Source organism: Pinus tabuliformis, chromosome 2_2 (genome assembly GCF_031772625.1).
Source record: "Pinus tabuliformis cultivar Carrire ecotype Pingquan chromosome 2_2, CPIR1, whole genome shotgun sequence".
Taxonomy (NCBI): Eukaryota; Viridiplantae; Streptophyta; class Pinopsida; order Pinales; family Pinaceae; genus Pinus; species Pinus tabuliformis.
Window position 1 is genome coordinate 577708552 of NC_142300.1, and position 22025 is coordinate 577730576.

The window sequence follows — 22025 nt, forward strand, 5'->3', positions numbered from 1 at the left end:
AAACGGTCAAGTAGAAAATAGCAACAAAATAATAGAAGCAATCTTGACAAAAACCATTGCGTCACATAGACGCGATTGGGCTGCAAGACTACCAGAAGCCTTGTGGGCCTACAGAAAAACATGGAGAAGCACTACTAGCTATTCACCATACCAATTGGTGTTTGGAAAGCAACCCATTTTTCCCATAGAATTTGAAATCCAAACACTGCGAACAGCACAAGAAGTCGGCCTAGATCTAAACGAGGCACATATTAATAGATTACAGCAGATCAATGAGCTAGATGAAATCAGGCTCTCTGCCCTTCATCACACTGTATTAATCCAACAACAGCGAGCTAAATGGCATGACACTCTCATTAAAAAGAAAGTCTTCTGTGAAGGAGATTGGGCGCTCTTATACAATTCCAGGTTTCAGGATTTTCCCGAGAAACTTCAGACTCGCTGGCTGGGGCATCTAGACATACCTTTAAAGTAAATGGCCACCGAGTTCGATTATACCGCAAACCACTTACTCGAGAATCCTTCTACTAGCAACTACACGAGGACTCCGATATGCAAATTTTACAGGAGGAAGAGAAATCTTCCTCACCTATGATTCATTAAGTGATTCACTTGTTTTTACACTTTGTACATAATTTCTTTGTTTTGTTAAATCAGTTTCTGTATATATTTTTATATTTGCATTTTTCTGCTATTCCTTTTTCAGAGGAAACAACACTGTCGTTTTTGCTATTCCTTTTTTGAAGGGAAAGCATTTGTGTGCACTTTTGTTGTTTCTATTGTTCCTTTCCCAAAGGGACAACATTTTTGTTTGTTGTTCCTTTTTCAAAAGAACATCACCTTTTGTTTCATCCGTTCCTTTTTCATTTTCATTTTGTTGTTCCTTTTCCAAAGGAATGGCACTTTTGATTTTTGTTGTTCCTTTTCCAAAGGAACAACATTTGAGTTTTCTGATGTTCATTTTCTAAGGGAACAACACTTTTCATTTTTTGTTGTTCCTTTTCCAAAAGGAACGGCATTTGAGTTTTTTGTTGTTCCTTTTCTAAAGGAACAACACTTTTCATTTTTTGTTGTTCCTTTTCCAAAGGAACGACATTTGCATTTTTGTTGTTCCTTTTCCAAAGGAATGACACTTTTGGTTTTTTGTTGTTCCTTTTCCAAAGGAACGACATTTTCGGTTTTCGCTGTTCCTTTTCCAAAGGAACAACACTTTTAGTTTCTGTTGTTCCTTTTCCAAAGGAATGACACTTTTGATTTTTTTGTTGTTCCTTTTCCAAAGGAACGACATTTTCGGTTTTTTTTGTTCCTTTTTCCAAAGGAACGACACTTTTGGTTTCTGCTGTTCATTTTTCAAAGGAACAACACTTGTATTCTTTTGCCCTTCCTTTTTCAAACAACAACATTCTCGTATTCCTTTTACTTATGCTTAAAGATACCTGTTGTTCCTCTTGTTTCAGGTCTGTTGGAGCACAGCTCTACACTCATGTAATGGATACAAAGCTAGAGCATACTAAAATCAGCGAATTATATAAAATTGCTACTTTTACAAGAAATTGTTGTGAATTCATAAAGAGGAAAGAAGAAAGGACACAATTATTCATCACTTTTTCTGTCATTATCCTACTAATACTAACATGATTGGTCATCTTTATCATGCCAGTTCTTTTTAAATTCCCATAATCTTCTTTGATCATTGTTAAGGAATAAGAACAAAGGGTTTATATTTTTCTATTGAGATGTTAAGACTTCTTCCTCCATTCCTACTCTTAAGGAGCGTTGAACCACCCTTTGTGTATAGATAGGAAAGCATTTTATAAAAAAAAAAGAAAAAAAAAGAATGTTTTGTTTAGATGAATTGTCAAATGCAGGATAGGGGGTCTCATCAAGAGCCAGCCTACCATGATCATAAGGAAGAAAGTGAAGTGACATTCACACTATGGCCACCACACCAGGGATATGATCCAAGAGGCATATCAGAAAAAATAAAAGAGTACTTGGAACAGGAGGTCTCATCACGAGCTGGCCTGACCACCTTTCACTCCTTCCTGGCGAATGGTATTATGATTTAACTAGTTACCAAGCTATCATAATGGCATCCACTTTGACATTGTACATCACTTCCTAAGCATACACAAAGGATCATGGTTCCATGGGTGAAATAAACAGCTCTGCCAAGGTTATGGACACCTGTCGGCAGCAGAGCTCTATTAATGGTATTGAAGTCACATTCTTTATACACCAATAGCAATAATTAACACCCTTCTCTGTCTTATACCTTTGTAATCCGTCAAATAAGATTATGTATATCACTTCCCGAACCATTAAATGCATGAAAAACCTATCATAACCAATCATGACGGAAAAGTCGATAATGACCGCATTAGACTGGTTGTACACGTCAGTTGTCCTATCCTCCCAGCCTCGCATCATATCACAACATTCTCTTATTTGTTAAGCGATCTTATTATACGCCTCTATTTCAGTAACCTGCTCCTTTTGTAAACATGGCATTTCCACATACGTTGTTCCTTTATGACTCTGTACCATGCAAGTTCAGCACGTCGCTCCCTCATTTGATGGCCAAGGACGGCCTATCACATTGCAGGGGGGGGCTGACCTCATAATTTGCTGGAATACGTGTCAGAATATTATTCGACAAACTTTTACTTTGGAATAGCAAGGCTTAACGGTATCTCGTTTTTCAATTTGCATGCCTTGCTGTTCCTAAGATATTTCTGCATTATACTCTGCAGCAATTAGTAAGATTTGAACGAGCCTTGTTGTTTCATTATTTTCTCTATGTTTCTAATAGTTTGAACAGCTTGTTGTTCCATTGTCGTCTCTACGTTTTTACAGTAAGCTAAAGCATGGGAGGAAGGTCAATTTGAAGAGAACCATAGGTATTGACAGTTTCTGACGCTGCACAGGAAATCCTAGCAAGGGCAAGATGGTTAGTCTATCTTAATTGTTTACAGGAATCCAATGAGACCGTAGCAATATAATTCTTGCAAAACTTGCAAGAATATCACTCCACAGTAAGGGGAAAACACATAGCAGTCATTGATGGCGTAATTGCAGAGGTCTCGGGACTGCCAGCCACTGGACCTGTGTGGACTCTAAAGAAGGAGAGACTACAAAAGATCATGAAGATCTTCCAGGATGAAGGCAAAAACCTGACAATCAGAGGAAAGGGAGTCCTACCAGCAGCATTAGGAGATTCGTGGGCAGAATTGGCGAAGACCATTGAGAGCTACATCACCTGTGAAGGCAGGAAAGATGCGGTAAGACCACGACACCTTAAACTCTTAGCTGTATTAAAAGAGAAATGCTCTGTGAACCTACCTGCATTTTTAAATTCATTACTTCATGATGTTGCCTGAAGCATGAAAAAGTCACAACATGAAGAATCGGTAGTAAGTCACCATGGACTGATACGGCTGATAGTTAGCCACAGTCTTTCTCAGCAACAGAGAAGCTGGGAAGAGCTAATTGCTACGATAGATGGGGCACCGACTCTGCCAGCCCCAAAACATAAACATACTACCAATACACCGAATAGACCATAAAAACGAAGAAAATCAGTTATATTGGCATGGATTAGAGGGAGGTTGGAAAATCCCCAAGGTAATACCAGCCAACCTGTGGAGATAGACGACTCAGGGATGAGTAACTCCCGCAATTGGAAGGAGAAGAGAATGAGAAAGAATTGGGAGGAAATGAGGAAGGAGAAACAGAGGAAGAAACCGGGCAACCTGAGCAGGTGGAGGCGGAGACAGAGCAACGCGAAGAGATTCCATTGCAAAATCCATTGCAAGAGGACGAATTGTCCCAAATTCTGGCCAATATGGGTGAATATGCCCAACCTCTCAGCCCACTAGGCCTCTAGATTGAGGAAGAACCAAAAGAGCATTCTGCTCAGGACAAAAATGCACCCAAAGAATTGCGCGATGAGGAAGAAAATGAAGAGAATCATTTTGTTCATGATGTAAGTATGACAGGAGAAGAAAATGATGAAGATATAGAAGGGGAACAATCCGCTCCCAGCCAGACTACACCGGAAGAATTGCATGAAGAAGAAGGGGTGGACAAAGAAGTTACCCAGGAAATAATAGAGCCAGCTAGGGTTTCTACTCCTGAGCAACCTGAAAAAAACAGCGAAGGAGCACCCCAAGAAGAAAACCAGGGAATTGGCCAAGATAACAGTCTAGGCCTGAGTAAACAGATAATTGTTCCTTCTAAGGAAATAGAAGAAATTAAACGATTACGAAAAGAACAGTAAATATTGCTAAATGTGATAGCTTGACTTTGACATCAAATCAGGGTTTTGAAAATGAGAAAGAGAGAAAAAAGGACTTCAGGGGTAAGACATGCAACCACTCTGGTGAGACCCCCCAAGAAAAAGGTTTGGAGGACCCATGTTCAGCCTATTGTTCAAAACCCTGTCGAAGAACAGTATTCTGTTCAAACCACTGTTGAAGAACAGTTTGCTATTCAAACCTCTTTTGAAGTGCAGACTGTCGTTCAAAAGCAAAAGGAATAGCATTCCACTGTTGCCCATGTTGAAGTGCAAACAGATGATATATCGGCCTATGACAAAGAATTTCAGACAGAGGCACAGTCATCTGAAGGAATGCAAACTATAAACACGAGGCGACGCAATAAGAAGATTCAAGTAAATATTCCACTGGCCACTACTACATGGGACAACGATCCGAGGACAGTAACCCTATGAGAGGGTTTGATGCAAGCTCAGAAAACAATAGAAAAAATCATAAAACAAACGGTTTCTCGAGAAAAGTATGAAGAATTACAACAACAGCTAAGGAATGTCAATTTATACGAAAGCCAGGCCTTTGAAGGATGGCGAAAGGAAGAAGAAAAAGTCGCAAAGGTAACTCATAGATTAGATGTAGTTATCAGACAAATGGATACCTTATGCTCTTTGTACACCAACATCCTAGCATGTAGAGCCCTTGCCAAGAATTATGCCTTGTTTTTAATGGAACGATATTTGCAATTGAAAATTAAGGCTATCAAAGCAGGAGCCCCTATACAAATTAATACCATTGATGATTTTATAAATTGTTGTAAGCACTATGGAGTAAAGGTTCAAAGACTACTGTGTGAATTCTATCTGCATAACCTCGTATTAGATCAAGAGACAGAGCAAAACCCCGGCCATTTTGTTGGGGATATCCAACTGCAGGCATTTGTTTCATTTGGAGTTAATCAAATCAAATGGCTTAAAGCCTATAATTCCTTCCAAAGACAAGAAAACGAATTAGACTTATGGATAAGAGATGAGCCTATAGATCCATTACAGTTATGGAACAAACACAGGAGCCTCATGAGGACTCCAGGTGTGATTGACGCGTTAGGACCCATTCATACAGCAATCAATCAACAAGGGATAGAATACTTCTTTACCATTAAGGACCTTGCCATTGCAACTGCTAAATTTCGATATCAGACCTCTAATCCGAACATCCATGCTTACCGGACTTACCTACTTACTAAATCCCATAGCCTTTTACCTATATTTATTCCACCCAGTATGGCTTTACTGAACCGCTTGCTGCTTACCGTCTTTATTCGTCTCTCTTATCTGTCTTATCAACAGCCAAGTTAGCCACTAATCGTGTGAGCCTCTATGGTGAACTTATCTTGAGGGCAGGGCTATCTTGGTTAGGATATAGGTTTCGGAGTCCGATTATTTGGCACCCTGCACCTGGATACCAAGCCCTGTATGAGATGCCTGAGGGCCAGACAGGCCATCTTTTTTAACATCTAGTTAGGCATCATGGTTGTAGACCACCACATGAGATTCCGTCTCCAACTTACTCTCTCACTGCCTTACATGTCAACTACAATGTTTTCATCAGGGCATGAAAAAGAGTAAGCAGGGGGGTGTGTGGAGTACTGAAGAAGGTATGTTTTATTGATTATTTTGTCATCTTTTCTTTAAAGACTTATAATCCCTTTGCATCATGAACTAGGAAATTAATAAGAAAATATGGCAAAATCTATGAGAATTGTATGTAATGCAAGATAACTAATAATCGCCATTTTCTTATGCAGAAAAAGGGAAAAACAAAAGATTGTCGTCCCAAGGAAAAAGACAGAGTAGAGTTAACTGTTGTCCCTATGGCAGGAAACCATATGCAGACACGGCAATCCAAACTGAAGCATATCAGCCAAGGAAAGGAAAAGGAGATATCGAATCGGCGCAAGAAAACAAAGGGATAACTGGAATTAACAGTTTGGCGAATCCCTCACGATCCTCTGATCTTAAGTGATCGCAATCTTAACTATTTTTGCATCATTGATATCTCCACCCGGCTGTGATAAAAAGGGGCAGCACTGCTAGCCCAGGGGACAGGTTTTTGTTACTTTTATGGAATTTCTCGTTGTATCCGAAACTTTGATCATCAACTCTCGTTGAGAAGTGATCCACTGTAACTCTATTTTAATGCTTTAATATAAATCTGGTTGCTATTCCATCTTTGATCCTAGAATAATTTCAGGCGGTGTGTCCCTGGAGGCTAAGGGCCTGGCCCTGGTGGAACACTTGCTCCTATACCATTATCTTTAGTTCGTGTGTGGTTGTCATTATCAGCTTTGATCAGTAATCTGGTGTGTTTTGTTATTTTATATCACAGCTTTGTTACATTTACAATATCGTTCTCTGTAACAGGAAGGTCGTATTGTTCATTATGACTTTATAACGTATCGTTGTTCCTTTAAGTCATTAATGTAACCTTACTATTCTTTATAGAATTATATCGCTGTTCAATTACAGAGTAACCGGGCTGTAATATTCTTAAGTTGGTATTACTGTATTCATCTATGGTTTATACTTCATTACAATTGTTGTTCAATTGACATTGCTGTTCCATTATAAATTGCGATCGTTATCCTTTATAACTGAGATCAATATTTGTGGTATCGGAATCAGATTACTGTTTTCTCTCAATATCTATGTGTGTTGTGTGTGTTATTTATTTCGGTACTGTATATTCACAATTGGCTCTAAGTGCTGTTCTATATTTCATTGCCAATTGGTTGTCGTTCCATTTCTATTTTCTGTTCGATTTATTCTTAGAGTAAGGATTGCTCTTTTATTTCTGTAGGATGCGATTGTTGCCTTCATTTTCTTAGAGTAAGGTTTCGTTGTTTATCAAGCCTAGTTGTTGTTTCAATTATAGTTGTTTTTCCATTTCCTGTTATTTGCATTTCCATTGCATTGAACGATCTGAAAATGTAGCGAGCAATGACATTCGTTGTCTAGTTCCCATATTGATGATCTGTTCCTTCATTGTCTTCAGTTACATCAATTTACAGAGGGATGAGTTATTGTTACTGTACCCTTGACTGATAATTTACTTAGTCTTCTGAATGCATGATTTAGGCTTTAAAGTGCTTTGCTGTAAATAGATTTTCTTTTAAGCATCCATTTACTCTTGTATTTTCTTGAGCACTATACTATTAGCATTACTATGACAAATGACCGCCTCAAATTGAGTACACTCTTGAGATAGCAAATCGTTCCTAGATTGACAAGTTAATGTGAGGTAATTAGAGCTGAAAAAGACCATTTTTATCGCTCGACAGCTACCCAGGAGATTTGCGTAACTTCTGGCAGAGCAGCTGACTTCTGCCTAGATTTGTGCAAATTTTTGGTTGAGCATCCTTGTTGGGGAATTTTCCGCAAATCCTTTTGGGAGTGTTGGTAGGTAGGATTGCGCAATCCTGGAGCCCAACAGGCTTCCAGATAGGATTCTACAATTTCTGGAGGGACGGTTGGTTTCCCTCCAAAAATTCACTATTTTCAAGGGGAAGGTGCTCAACCTATAGCTGGACCAAGTTCGGGTGAACAGCTTGTGAGGGGAATGGATCAAGTTGTGACTGACACGCTGCCTTTGTGCAAGAAAGACACTGAAGCTTTTGAACTTGACGAAGCAAGGCAAGATGCTGTGAAAGTTGGAAGGGAGGCTCCAAAACGAGGCTAAGGAAAAATTTTGGAGGGTGGTTATAGCCGCTACAATAGGATGCCAACTCCCCTAAGTGCCTCTGTGTGGTGGTAGTTTTGTTGGACGACTACTCAAGATACCTTCGCATCTTGAATATTGGGATGGTATGTGGTATTTTAACTCACAGTTATGGTGTTGTTGGATGGTAGGTCATTTTGTTAGAAAATTATATATTACGGAGCAATGGAACACATAAAATATTGCAGAAATATAAACCCAGAAAACACACAAAACAAGAGAGACACAGATATACGTGGTTCACCCAGTTTGGGCTACGTCCACCCCGAACAGCTAGTCCTTCCTTTTTATTATCCAGCAAAATGAAGAGACACAACCTACAGAAAATCCGCTGTAACATCCTCTGTTTTCTCTCACAGTCTCACCTCTCTGTTTCTCGCTCACAAAATACACATCTATCTCACAGCCTCAAATACAATACCCTCATACAAAGAGAGGGGTTTCCTTCTAGGGAAAAAAACCCTAAACTAAACATAAGTTCTACCGTCAGATCATCCGCCTAATGAACGGCCCAAATTGACTAGAAATTACTATACTTTTACAAGGCAATTTTACAGTTGTTTTTAGCTTCGGGGGCGCTGCCCCCGAAACCCCCCGCCAGGGGGGGGCTCCCAAAGGTCGTAGCCGCCCCCCCTGGAACCCCCTGCAACGAATATTTTATAGGCGGCGTTGCCGCCCCCATTTCGAACTGGGGTCCTATGTGGCGATACCTTTGAATATAGAAGATAATCAGGCTCCACACCCAACAATCTCCCACTTGGAGACTGATTGTAGCAACTCCACCGCTGCTCCATTTGTTGGACAATGACTCCTCTTTGGACCTGGCTGTTTCTCATCTTCATCGTCATCCTTGAAGACCAACTGAAACTGAGCATATTCTCAGTTTCTCCCTGGTTACAACTTTTGTTAGCATATCTGCAAGATTCTGGCTAGTGTGTATCTTTTCCAGCTTCAACTCTCCATCTTCCAACACTAATCGTATGAAATGGTAATTGAGTTGTATGTGTTTAGTCCTGGAATGAAATGCTGAGTTCTTTGCAAGATGAATGGCACTTTGACTATCACTGTATAACGTGCCCATATCATGCTCCTTACCCAATTCACCCATAAACCTTTGTAACCAAATCATTTCTTTACTAGCCTCTGTAGCAGCAACATACTCTGCTTCTGTTGTTGAAAGTGCAACAACACTTTGGATTTTTGAAACCCAACTGACAGCTGTTCCTCCAACAGTAAATACATATCCTGTAGTGCTCCTCATGTTATCTCTGTCACCTGCCATATCTACATCAACATATCCTTTTAGGGAGATGTTTGAACCACCAAAGCATAATGCTTGATTTGTGGTACCTTTCAAATATCTGAGAATCCATTTCACTGCCATCCAAAGTTCCTTTCCTGGATTGTTCATGTACCTGCTTACAACTCCCACTGCATGTGCAATATCAAGCCTTGTGCAGACCCTTGCATACATTAAGCTTCCAACTGCTGATGCATATGGAACTTTAGACATATAATCCATGTCTTCTTAGGTCTTTGGGCACATTTCCCCCCTGGACCCCCCCTGCAGCAAATATTTTACGGGCGGCGTTGCCGCCCCCATTTCGAACTAGGGTCCTATGTGGCGATACCTTTGAATATAGAAGATAATCAGGCTCCACACCCAACACATTTGCGATGATTTTTGTGTGATGAGGCATCAAATTCTCGTTGGTTTTTACAATATAACAGTTTCATTAGGGGAAGTTAGCACCATTGCTGAGAGATTTTGGTCTTGGATGGGGGAAACATGGAAGGCATAGCAATTGATAAGACCCTACACTATTCTGCATTTATGAAAGACAGGCTGGAGAGTAATGTCGGGATGACTTAGGTCAATATATACCTCAACTGGCTCCGGTCAGTTAATCACAAGATCTTCGTCATGCAAAAATGGATTGCTACAAAAATGTCATTAGTAAGGAATGTCAGCGGGGGTGGTTCAGGTTCTGGGAACTTGGGGTCTGGCAATGGTGTGGGGAATGTTGGTATTGAGATCCTTATTGAGGGCTACTACAAGCATTTTATAAAGGAAATTGTTAAAGAATAAACGAGAATATGGCGGTCATTTATGCTCAATTGTCCGAACTGGGTAAAGACTGGGATTTTACATAGAAAACAATGCAAGTTTTACGATTGGACATTATGAGTGTACAAAAAAGGTTGAAAATATAGAAATAAAGGTGGAGACGGCTACGATGGGAGTCTTAAAGGAGGTGTTTGGGGTTGGAAATCCATCAACCACCAATGTTGATTGCGGAGAGGATGTTGTTGTGAAGGCTCTGGTTGGTGGTGATGATGAAGTTGATGTTGTTGCTACGAAGGTTCAAGGAGAATAAGAGAACGAACCAGAGAACTTGAACATGTTTGTGGGCAAGCCTGCGGGTGATGACGTGGAGACAAAAAGCAGCTGAAAGTACTTATATTTTATATATATGCAATATTGTTGTATAGTCTATAATGGCACTTTTTGGAGAATCTATAGTTATAGCTTTATAAATAGAACATATGTAAATAATAGGGATAATAAGAAGGTCCATACTCATTGTAATGAAAGCAGAGATACAGATAGATCGAGTCTGATTTTTGTAAGGGACCTAGCTTATTTCTAGACAATATAATGAAAATGTTATTCGTTCCTTTTAAAAAAAAATAAGGAGAGGGGGAGCTCGAAACAACAGTTACAAAATACCTTCTAATGTTACAATTTTTTGATTGACTAGTTGTCTTGGCATTCACATATTCAAATGATTACATAACATATTGATTCCTTCTTTAAAATGAAACAAATTACAAAATAACAAACATGGGAAAACGGAATGATGGCCATAGCAAATATCTTTATGTTAATTATTGTGATCACTTCTGATCAAGCCAATTCTCTACCATGGTGTTCCTCCACAGTTATCAGCTAATATGCCTCTCGCTTTCTCCCCTTAACTACTTGAATTCCCCTTTTTGGAATTGAAAGTGATCAATTGTGGTGGCATTAGTGGTTCTGTGTAACATAGTTGTTGACCCATCCATTTGCATACACTCTAAGCTATATTATCAAAACCCGATACATCTCATTACTCTTATAAAATATCATTATGAAAACCCAAAACATCGATCACCTTTGGATCCTCTTTCTTAAGCTCCTTTATCCCTTATCAACCATGGGACCACTTCCTATTACCAAAGGCTTAATGCATAGGCACTGCAATATCGGAGCCTTCCATCCTTGTAACTTCATTTAAAATAACACTCCAAAAACATAAAGTTCTAACGCCTTCAAGTTCCTCTTCAATTGACCCTCTTCCTATTTATCCCATGGGACTGGGGGTCATAACCTCAAGCTCAGTACTTGGGTGCTAAAGCCTTTGGGCTCCTTTCGGGGGCCTATATCCCTTTGTAATGTTTTTTTTGCCTTTGGTTCTTTGGATGGTCATGAACAAGTGACACCACATATTGGATCCCCTTCACCATCGAAAATTTTCCAAATTAGAATTTTTATAGGAATTACGATATTTGTATCCTCGATATGGCCCATAGCACTTAGGTGTTAAATATTCCCTTGGCTCTGGGTTATGTAGATCTCTCACAACCATTTTTCAATCTGCATTGGAAGCCCTCTTCATCATAACATTTCCAAAAGCTAATTATAGAAGAGTTTTCATTTCTCTCACCTCTAAAATGCATATCTCTGAACTGACATCATGCTAGCATCATTATCTCCACATGGCGCCTCCTAAGTGGTGATAGGTGTTACCCATATTTGTCCCTTTAGGCCCTCCAAAATTCCACAATCGCCTGACATGTGTCCTTGTCCAGCGATGTCATGCTAATGTAATCTGCCTTGTCAACTTCTCAGAATGGATCTACTGCCATATGTCTAGTTATGAGGAGAGAGAAAGGGTGCTTGGCCTTCATCTGAACCCTTGGATATTTTAGGTTGTTGTGACCAAGTTCCGTCATATATTAAAGACCCTCTCATTGAAATTTTTTAAATTAGGTTTAACCTTGGAGTTACAAAACATCCCACTTTTAATGGGCTCATAGCTCTCAGTGCTCAGCCCCAGCTCTGTGCCCTTGGTTCTCTAGAGCTTTCATGACAAACTTCCATATAATATCGAATCTCCTCTTCATTTTAATATTTTTCAAATCCTAATTAAAACATAGTTCTAATGGCCTCTTTCTCTGAAATGCAGACCTCTAAAGTGACATCATGTTGATGTCTTCATCTCCATGTGGCGCCTCCAGGGTAGTGACATGTGTCACCCATATTTTCCCCTTTACGCCCTTCAAAATGCCAAAGATGACTGCCACATGTCCCCCTAGCCACCACATCACGCTGAAATTATCAACCATGTTTTCTTTTCAGGATAAATCACCAACTGCTAGGTGAATTCTTCGAAGGAGAGAGAAAAGGTCCCTGGGGTCTTTGGGTTTTCAAAGGTCTCCTTTGTATTTTCCCTTCTTTCATTCCAAAGAGATGAATCTATTAAGGAGTTATGAAACTCTGATGTTCCAATGGTCTATGCTATAAGTTCCCTCCTTGTTCTGCACCCCCTAGTCCTTTGGAATGCTTTGCGACCAAGTTCTAGCATAAATTGGAGCCCCTATTCATCATAAGTTTTTAAAAAGGAATTAAAATCAAGTTTTGATGCTTTCGATCCTCTAAAAAATTGATCTCCAATATGCCTTCCTACCACCCTTCCCGATATCAAGCTCTGATGTGATCGGGTTTTGAATTTCAGCACTCCCTTTCAGTTTCACCTTTCCCTTTGGGTTTGAGGCTTAGGCTTTTGAATTTGGTTTCCTCCCTGCAATTTGGGCCTCCCATATTTTCTCTACTCTTTGACCATTTTGCACTAAAACTCTCCCTTTTTAACCACCATTCGATACCATTTCAAAAAGGTGTAATAGGTGACAACACTTTCTATCTCTCCTTCTCAATAGTGTTATGTAAATCAACTAGAAATATGGCTTCGTCCAATTTCCATAGTTCATACAAACATTTTGTAATTGAATCATCATTTGTCATATGTGTAGCTCACGCAATAAAGAGGTTGGGGATGATGAATTCGATGGGTATTATGGCTTCTCATACATAAAAAAGTTGGAAGGGTGTATACTTGTGCAAGAACTTGACAGTTGTACAATAAGCCAATAATGTGGTCGACACTCGTTCATCCTAGTCATCCTTGTTAGTAGAGCATATCTTGGTGAGTCCCTTTTCTAATATTTTTTTAAAGACTTCCACAGTACCATTTGCTTGAGGGTGGTATGGGATGATATTATGGTGATGGATCATAAATTTCTGCAGTAACGAAGAAATTGCCTCATTAATGAAGTGGGTCCCATGGTCACTTGTGAGGCTTCGGGCACACTCAAACCAGGAAATAATAGTTTCAAATATGAATTTGACAACAGTGTTTGCAGTGAAATTTTTAACGAGTGCCACTTCAACCCACCTAGTAAGGTAGTCTATAGCAATGATAATGTACCTGGCATGGGAGTGGCGCATTGGAGGATTAATTGGTCCCACAAAATTGATCACCCACTTCTCAAATTCCTGCAATGCCCATATTGGTTGTAATGGAAGTTCATCCCGGTGTGATAGTTTTCCAACATGTTGGCAAACATCGCATTTCTGAGTGTATTCCTTTACATATAGGAAAAGTGTGGACCACCAGAGTCATGCCTACAACACCGTCCTAATAGTGGCCTTCCCACCCATATGTCCTCCCGCAACTCCCAAATGACATTCCCATACTACATCCTATCTCTCATGATCAAGAACACACATGTGCAATATTTGATTGAGTCCCAGCTTGCATAGTTTCCCTGCAATCAACTGGTAATTTGTAGCCTTAACCACCATGTGCCTCTGTTATGTTTTCATGTACTCCTCTGGGAATTTACTTGTAGATAAGAATAATGCAATGTCCTCTAAGTAGTCTGGTATGGACTCAACTCTGAATAGGTCGATATCTGGCAGTTGATCATCTACTAACCGCCTAGCTTCACTTGACTCTAATCGGGAAAGATGGTCAAGCCCCACATTTATTCTTATAGGCTTGATAATTGCCTTGAAAGTGAACTCCTGGAATAGTGAAAGCCATCTACAAATCCTCCCTTCAAGTACAGGTTTGTTCACCAAATACTTCAAAGCTAAATGATTGGTAAATAACTTGAATGGGCCTCCCAAAACATAGTGTCGAATTTTTGTAGCGAGTGCACCATTGCAAGTGCTTCGCGCTCTATTGTGGTATAATTATTTTCCATCATGGACAATTTTCTACTAGCAAAGTAGATCCGGTGATCAAGGTTACCTTCTCTAGGCTAAGCTAACACAGCTCCCAGGGAAATTCATGAGGCATCAATATGGACATGAAATTTCTTGTTCTAATTTGAATAGACTAGGATCAACACACTGGCCAACTTTTCTTTTAACACATTGAAATAAGCTTCACATTCATCAGACCAGGTAAACTTTTTAGCTTTCTTCAACAAATTCTCCAATGGTGAGCTAAATGGGGCATAGTTGCGAATGAACCTGTGGTAATATCTTTTGTGGCCAAGGGTTGATCTCAGTTGCTTAACACTTGTCAGGGGTGGAATGTTAAGGATCATCGTAACTTTAGAAAGATTGACGCATATGCCTCTCCAAAATATATGCCCCAAGAGTATCCCAAAGGGGACAACGAAAACACACTTCTTCAAATTCTGGGAGATCTGCAATTGCCTATAGCTCTTGAACATCACTTAGAGAAAATTGGAGTGCCTTTTTAACAAACTGTAGACCATCCAATCATCCATGTAAACCTCTAGAAACCTGTGAATATAATCTTATAAGGCAGTGATTACAATCCTCAAGAATATTTTCGGTACATTATTGAGTCCAAAAGGCATAACATGGTAGGCATATGACCCCCATTTGGTCATGAATGTGGATTTCTTCTTGTCCTCTTATGCAATACGGACTAGCTCGTAACCAAAAAATTCATTTGTAAAAGAGTAAGCTTCATTTCCTACCACATTATATAGGACCTCGTCACTGAAAGGTGTAGCAAAAGGGTGATGAATATAGAAATTGTTCAAAACCCTTTAATCCATGAAAATCCAAATTTCTTTAGTGTCTTTCTTGTTCTATATAACAATTGAACTGATCCACTCAACCTCATCGATTAGTAAGATCAACCCTACTACTAACATTTTGTTTATTTCTTTTTCAACCTTCTCCTTAACCCTCAGATTCAATCTATATGATTGGTGCTTCATTGGATTTTCATTTGGTATAAGCACAATCTTCATTTCCGCTATTTCTCCCTTAATTCCCTTAAAATCCTCAACAAACAGAGGGAACAGACCCTCATACTATCTCAGAAGGTCAAATATTTCTTTGGTAGTATGTTCATCCCAATAATCCCCAATTGAAGCTATATTAGGCTTCTCTTTAGTGTTGATATTGTGTTTTTGCAACTTCAAAGGTAGCAATTGAGGACCATCTGTTATAGTCCCATCTTAGACACTCCTCTCCCCTTCAGACTCCTTAAATTTCAAGTGTCTTAGCTCTTCCAAGTCATCCCCATTAGGTTCCAAGTTTATCATTCCACAAGACATAGTTCATGGAATCGGGATTCATAAGTGTGATCAAAGGCTTCCTAATGAAAGTAGTCTTTGGTAAGCTTCGCTACTGTGAATATGATTATTTTGACTACTTGCAGAGTGGTCTTTATTCTCTCATCATCATCGGTGAAGGACAAATCACTGACAAACAAAGTTTCCATACAGTCCCACTCATTGGTTTGTCTTCTTATCTCCTCCTTTATATACCATGATTTCGGAAATGTCCTAAGGATGTGGACAAAGTTGTGCACCCATAAGTTCTCCAGAAGTACTTCTTTGATCCATATGGCCTTACAGTCTCACGGGTCTTGTTAAGGGTTGGTGCTCCTTTGATACTTCACAAATTTAGGTGGGTGGTCCTTTGAATAACTGAATATATCCACTAGTGTTATCTTAACCTCCTTCCATTCTTGAGATTGTTGTGGTGAGATCCCCATCACCTTGTTGGTGTCTCTTGTAAGGCGAATTCTAGTAATGGTACTGTTGAAGCCCCGAAAATCGGGTCTACAACAAGGGTGATACCCACCTGGTCCGGACCTTGGTTAGCAGCTCCTTTTCCGTTTGGTATAGTGGGTCTGACTGGGGATATGGGACCAGTTTCCCACTTTATGTGTGTGTGTGTGAAGAATTGATATTTCCCTTCTAAAAGTTCCTAAGTGAGATGCTCTAATTCTAACTCTAATCTAATAACATGTAAATTGTATTCTAATAAGCAAAAATATCTAAGTCTACACTAACCCAGGGTGTAATTATTATGTTATGCGATCTAAAATGATTTTAGATAACAATTGGTAATAAAGATCATTCAACTATTATGAGAAAAGAATTCAATACAGAGAAACCACTTCGTATAAAAAGTTAGACGAAACAGTTGTGAAAGGCATATCGCATAATAAGCTATTCATACATTAAGCATAAATAAATAGCTATCACCATACAAAAGTGCCAAATGATAACTCAAGCATTCACACATCAATATATAAACAGCTGAACTTAAATATCACTTTTAACACAAAGGAAAAAATAGTTAAGAGATAGAAGTACCATTTATAACTAGTCCTACTCATGAGCTTCAAGTGATAATGATTTATCTCTTCGTAATCCAATATCCACTAAGAGTACAAAAGTGCAACATCAGTAGCAGATATTAAATACAGATGTCAATAAATCCTGTTCCATTCATTCATCAAAACCTCCTCAGAGGATACAAAAATGCATGTTCTGGGGATAAGTTTTTGACAAATTTCAGGACCCTTCTCTAAATGCATGAGAAGGGTTTAAATACTATTAACTAAATCTAAAAATAACTTATTACAAAAATGTAGGATGCGTTTTAAATTATCGTCCTCATTTTGGGCAAAAATAAAACAAAATTTAAAATTAAAACTGAATTTAAAACTAAAATTACTAACTATTTATGTATCTGCTCCTTGAAGTCGCATGCGTTCAGCATCTATTTGAGAAGAGTTGGCTGGCAGACTTCCGATTTTAGTTGTACTGCGAAAACAGAATCGGCAAGAGCTGGCACCATCTTCTCGGCAGAATTGATGATACACTTGAGAGTAATCCACTGGCTATGTGGCTTTACCAAGTATGCCCAGTAAGAATCCCAGTTCAACTTGGTTAACCTTTGGATTGTTTTTGCCTTTTCTTAAGCCTTTTGTCTCCAGCCTGCCTGCATTTTTTGTGCATATATACATACTATTTTGAAGATATTTCTGACAAATACCACTGATTTTAGGTTTTAAGTTTTTCTTCTTTACTTCTAGCGTTATTTTTTACAAATTTCTGGGCTTACAGGTGACTGAGCACTCAGAAGCTTTCCTTTTCAAGAATTTTTGCCCAGTGCCTAGTGCGATTAGGTGCTAATCGCGCATCGAAAACTGCCTCCATTTCTTGATCTGGGCTTCCTTGGTGCGTTTTTCACCCTTTGCGTGTTTTCTTTTAGCAGATATAGAGCTCAAATTTTTGTGAAAATAACGAATTCGTAATCTCTTTACCCTGAGTCTTAAACTGTCTATCTTTGATATCCGTGTTGTCCAGTATCCATTTAACCAGGTCTGTGTATGGGAGAGTTTTGGGCCTTGCCGCTATTCTGTGTAAGAATGAACAAGCCATCTTTGTAATGGATGCCTCAGAAGAACTATGTGAGGCTGCAGTAGCCTCAATCTCAATTACTCTCGAATTCTCTTCCTCAAGTAGATTATACATGCCTTCCCATGTAGAAATACCAGCGTCTCTATTACAGGCGGTGTCTATATACAAGGGCACCATTTCCTTCTCTTCAGAGCTCGGGGCTTTGCCTTTCTTTCCATGATATCCTGCGTGCTGCTTCGTATGTTTCTCTGCTCTTCGTTCCTGCAATTTACAATTGAAGTGAGAATAATGATATGGAAAAGGTGACGGGAAAGTCTTAAATGCTGCAGACATATAAAATATAACACCTTATGTGAAATGAATTTTCGATAAGCACGAAACCATATTCCTTTAATAACTGGCAACTAACTCATTAATTAGCATTAAAGCGCATAACCAGGTGTCAGTTTATGGAAAATATTTCTTTTTGAACAACGAACTCGAAAGATCTGCGATGAAGCGATTTTGCAATTTGCTTCACAATATCACAGATTGCAACATCGCAGAATCGCAACATTGCAAGGTTTCCAGCTCTCTATATCGCATTATCACATTATCGCTTTGCAATATCACAATATTGCAATATCGTAATATCGCAGGAACGTGACATATGACAATTTTCGTTAATCTGTTTTCTGCGACATGCGATTTGCGATATTCCCCATCGCATATCGGTATTTTAAAATTTTTCAACGTAAGTGATCTTTGATGCATGCTATGCGATATATGTTTGTAGTCCCGTATCGCGATCTCGCAGTCTTAGAATTCAGCTTGCAAGGAGGTATCCTATTATCCTTTTGCGATGTGATATTTCATAATGAATAATTCTACTTTATCATAAAACTTAAGCTTTTTTTAGATTTTTCAAGGGTATTTTCTTAAGTTTATGAGGTAAGTTTTATTAAAAAGGAAATACAAGCACTAATTGATTTTTTTTAATTTTTGACTAAGGGTCCCCACTTATTTAGTATTAGTAATAACACCAAATAAGAAGGGGGGTTGTTGCTAGCCACAACAATTGGCGATTCACTTGGAAGAACCAGTTATCTCTGCTTTTCTTTTGAATTTTCTAAACTTCCAAAACAGAAAATTTTCCAAAAAATTAAACTTTATTATAGAAAGACAAAGTACATCATGCTTTTACCTATCAATGATATTTTGTTTCTTCTATTTTTCAACTTTGATTATTTACTCCCTTAAGCTAGTCCTTGTATCTACATCAGTCATTACTTGGTTTATAAAGATAAAAACAAAGCCTTCTCTGTAAATCAGTTTTGAATATGCTCATTTGTTGTAGGTAGAGCCTCTACTGCCAGCAGGTGTTTATAGCCTCGACAGGGTTACCTGTTACCCAACAATGATCCTGTATCCTACTTAGAGAAATTTACAATTTCCAAAGAGAAATCCATATACACACTTATTGCTTTCATTTTCTTTTCTTTTTACCCTTAAATAAAAATGTCTTGGTTTGGTAGCCAATTTATGACACAGTCATTCACTGATTTATAGCTTTGCTGAACAAGCTGGCTCATGATGAGACCCCTTGTCTTTTGATTGCAACAATCTTGAGTCATTGCCCTGTTGTGGTATGCAGTATTGGCAAAGTCAGCAAGCTATAATATCTATGATCATGATAAGTCGGCTCGTGATGAGACCTCTTACTTTTTAAGTTAAAGTGTATCTTTGGATCATTCTCTAAACATTGTAGTTTCCTGGGTGGGGATGAAGTCATTGTTTCCTTAAGATAGGTCTGGACGACAATAGTAGAGTTTTTGGAAAGAGATTTTCTACAAAGAATCTTTATTTCTGTTATTGATACCTTTCATTGTACTGATATAAAACAATTTCCCACTAAAGGTGGCTTTTCATCAAAATTTATACAGTTGAAACTAGTATCATTTCTAGGCCTAGAGCTTTTAACTGTATCTTTCAATAATAACAATCAATTTTATAAAATAATTCTATTTATACAAGTGAAAAAACAAAATCTAAAAGAGAATTTGTGTCTTTTTCATAAATCTCAAATGTAACCATTTACAACCGGTTTTATTAGGAAACTAAAAGAACTACTATACAAAATAGAAGAATGATCTCCTATGGAAAATATTTTTTTGAGGATCTGTCCGTTAACAGGTAAAGAATCTTGTTTTTCCTATTAAATCCTGTAACATAAAAGTAGACAGACCTATGACTTCTATGATTTGAAAAGGGCCAAGCCACATTCTTTGAAATTTTGTATGTTTCCCTTTTTCCTCATGAGCCTTGTCCCATTTAAAAACTAGATCTCCCATCTGAAAAATATTTTTTGGATATCATGTTTGAATCAAAAGAAGCCTTCACTAATGCTTGGTGATGAGCATGAGTTATTTTAGCCTATTCTCATTGTTCTTCTAACTTAATTATTTCCAGCTACCTTAGTTGTAAGGAGCAAGTTAGTGCTTCATCGATATATTGAACTAAGGCTAAAGATGGAATTGCCAAATGAGTTGAAAGAACTACTTATTTGCCATAAACTAAATTGAAGGGGGAAGTGTCGATGGAGGCTTTCTGCATTATCTGGTCTGCCTATAAAGCATATATTAAAGACTTGTGCCAATTTTTATGATTTTGGTCAATGGTTCACTTAATAATTCTGATTAAGTTCTTATTTGTAGATTCAGCTAATCCATTCCCCTGTGGGTAATAATTGGCAGAGTATTTAAGCTTGAAACCCCTTTTGAGTGAAAATTCAGTGATTGCATTACCATAAAAATATGATGCGTTATCAAACATTAAAGCAGAAGGCAACCCAAACCTGGTGATGATGAACTGATCTATGAATTTGATGATATTTTCATCATTAGCCATCTTGAGTGGAACTGCTTCTACCCATTTAGTAAAGTAATATGTTGCTGTAAGGATATATCTATGCTATTTAGAAGAGTGAGGAACGATCTTACCTATTACGTCCAGTCCCCATTGATTGAAAGGTTGCTCAATGTTAACTGGTTGTAGTGGCAAGGATGGTTTCTTTTGTCTCCAGCAGCAGTTTGACAGACTTGACATTTCCTCACGTAGTTATGTGAGTCTTTGAATAATGTGGGCCAATAATAGCCTGCACATAAGATTTTATGAGAAGTAGTGTCTCCAGCATAGTGTTCGCCTGCTGGCCCATCATGGAGTTCCTGCAAGACTTTTTCAGCTTCAGATTTCTCAAGACATCTAAGGAGAATAGAATCATAATTTAATCTAAAAAGAACATCATTTACGAGTTGATATTGTTTGGATTTCAACCTTAGAGATCTTTTCTTGGTATGATCGAGGTTTGAAGGAGCATATCCATTCTTTAGATAATAAATGATATCAACGATAATGACTCAGCATCGTTTAGGCTTACCTCGTACATTTGTATCTCTGCAGATGGAATTTCAGATATAAGCGATGCTCTAGCCGACATTTTGCAAAAGCCTTTACCTTTTACAATACTTGTTGGTTTGATTTCTACGTCATATTCCTATAAGGCAGTAACCCAATTGGCTCATTTCTCGCCCACATCCTTCTGTACTAGAAGATTTCTTACCGCTGGAAACGGTACTATGATTTTTGTATGTGTTTTGAGTAAAAAAGGTTTGAAATACTTAATTTCTTTGAAAACAGCATAAGCTTGTTTCTCCACATCTGAATAATTCAACTCAGCCCCTTGTAAATTGGAATTGAAAAAAGCAATTGGGGCTTTTGCCTTTTCTTGATTTGCTTGAGTGAGTATCGCAACATATGATCCATCAGAGGCAAATGTATATAAAATAAAAGGATTGGAAAAATTTGGAGTTGCTAAAGATGGAGCATTAACAATTACTTGTTTGATCAGATTGAATGCATCATGTTCATCTTGGCCCCATTTAAAGTTTGAGTTATTTTTAATCATTGCTTGTAAAGGAGACACAATTCTTGAAAAATCTAGAACAAATCTTTTTACAAAGTTAATCTGGCCAAGAAAAGATTGCATGGCTTTCTTATTGTGAGGTAGAGGAACTGCGGAAATCTCCTTGATTCTATCAGGATCAATGTGAATTCCAGATTTTGACACTATGATTCCGAGAAGTTTTCCTTCACTTAATGCGAAAAAGGATTTTTTTCGGGTTAAGTGAAATTCCATACCTTTGACAACGTTTGAAGATTTGTTTTAAGTATTTAATATTATTGGTTCGT